Consider the following 2287-nt stretch of genomic DNA (forward strand, 5'->3'; position numbering starts at 1 on the left):
CAGGAGACTCGCTTGAGCCCAGGAGTTGGAGGTTGCTGTGAGCTGAGATGCCACGGCACTCTACCCAGGGGGACAGCTTGAGGCTCCTGTCTCAAAACAAATTTTTTTTTATTTAATAACTTGTTTAATGTTTTAAAATTTAAGGCACTTTAAAATTTTAAAGATAAAGGATTAATAAAAAACTTTTACCTTTCAAATGCAACTCTACAACAGCACAGTGGAAGAGTAGTAAGCATCCTTCCTTTGACAGAATCAGCACTTAACTAAAGTCTTTACTGCTAATTCATAAAGGAGATAAGACCTAAAGACATGGATAAGTGGCCTATTTTAATACAATAATTGAACTACTTATTGGAGCTTACTAATGAAGTTATCAGCATGCCACTTAAAGTACACTATCCTTAAAAATAAGGGCTTAAAAATCTTTCAGTATCATCTACGAAATAGTGTCTAGTTAACAAAGTTTATTTTAAATATACTAGACAAATATTTACAATCAGCAAAATAAAAACCAGGAAAACAATTTGCTTCTGAAAGCCTAATGCTCTGATCCACCACCTTTTTTTTTTTGCAGTTTTTGGCTGGGGCTGGGTTTGAACCCACCACCTCTGGTATATGGGGCTGGCGCTGTACTTCTTTGAGCCGCAGGCGCCACCCCCCCTTTTTTTGAGACAGGGTCTTGCTTTGTTTCCCTGGCTAGAATGCAGTGGCATCATCATAACTCACTGAAAATTCCAACTCCTAGGCTTAAATGATCCTCCTGCCTCAGCCTCCTAAGGACTACAGGTGTGTGCCACCATGCTTGGCTAATTTTTAAAGTTTTTGTAGAGACCGGTGTCTTGCTAATTCCCAGGCTGATCTCAAACTCAGGGGCTCAAGTGATCATCCCGCCCCAGCCTCTCAAAGTGGTGGGATTATAGGCATGTGCAAATTTGCCCCACCGTGATCTAGTGGATTTTATTTTTTTCTAAGAATAACAATATAAACAAATCTTTTGGGGCACTCAGCATATTAGAAGTAAAACTACCTATGTATAATTATTAACTTTCAATAATATGGCTCATGATTGAATACTATCATAATACTTTAGCATACATATATGAAATGACAAGTGGCAAACAAATTTCTCAACAATGGTGTCACCAAATTCCTTTATCTAACAATTACTATAAAAAATTAACTTATTTGGGTGGCTCCTGTGGCTTAAAGGAGTAGAGCGCTGGCCCCATATGCCAGAGGTGGTGGGTTCAAACCCAGCCCTGGCCAAAAAAAAAAAAAAAACAACCGTGCAAAAAAAAAAAAACCCAAAACAAAAATAAATAACTTATTTAAAAGTCTATACATACAATAAACATGATTAAATTATTTTAAATAAAATATTAAGTTGAAAAAAAAGCTATGAAACTTCATTTGTCTTTTTGCAAAGTTTCCAAAATAAAATTCTGAACAACTTTAATTATGAATATTTCCTTGTTTTGAATTGTTCTCTAATATTATTTTAGTAAATTATTTATTCAACTGTTTCTTTAGATTCTCAAGGTGTTCCCTATTAACTTCTTGTAATGCAGGTACCCTTGCTTTGGACAAAGAGGGATTAAGTCCAGTAGTCACTAGTAGCACAAATCTATTAGCTCTCTTTGACATTTCTGCAAGCCTTTCAGGAAATTGGGGTATCAAAGAGGATTTTTTTTTAGCTGTTTCATTTCTGGTACTGAGAACTCTATCAGACTAGTAAGTATTTCATCTATGTAGTCTACAGCTACAGACAAACAGTACCATCAGAAACCTTTGCAGTTATACTCCAACTCCCACTAAAATGTGAGAGATTTCCAGCTACAGTTACAGTAAATGCTTTGACTTCCACTGCTGTAACTTCCTTTGGTATTCTGGCCATTAAGATAGACAAAATAGATAAAGGTAAAGAATACAAATCTAAATCTATAGCAATAGAAAGATGAGTGCTATTCTCTCATGATCTCAAAGAACAAGTCTGTAAATGGTGCTTATTTTCATTAGAAATTTGTGAAGTCGGCTCGGTGCCTGTGGCTCAAGTGGCTAAGGCGCCAGCCACGTACACCCAGGGTGGCAGGTTCAAATCCAGCCCAGGCCGCCAAACAAAAATGATGGCTGCAACCAAAAAATGGCCGGGCGTTGTGGCAGGCACCTGTGGTCCCAGCTACTTGGGAGGCAGAGGCAGAAGACTGGCTTGAGCCCAGGAGTTGGAGGTTGCTGTGAGCTGAGATGCCACAGCACTCTACCCAGGGGGACAGCTTGAGGCTCCTGTCTC

The sequence above is a fragment of the Otolemur garnettii genome, unplaced genomic scaffold (genome assembly GCF_000181295.1).
Source record: "Otolemur garnettii isolate 467f Iridium unplaced genomic scaffold, OtoGar3 scaffold00110, whole genome shotgun sequence".
In the NCBI taxonomy this organism is placed as follows: domain Eukaryota; kingdom Metazoa; phylum Chordata; class Mammalia; order Primates; family Galagidae; genus Otolemur; species Otolemur garnettii.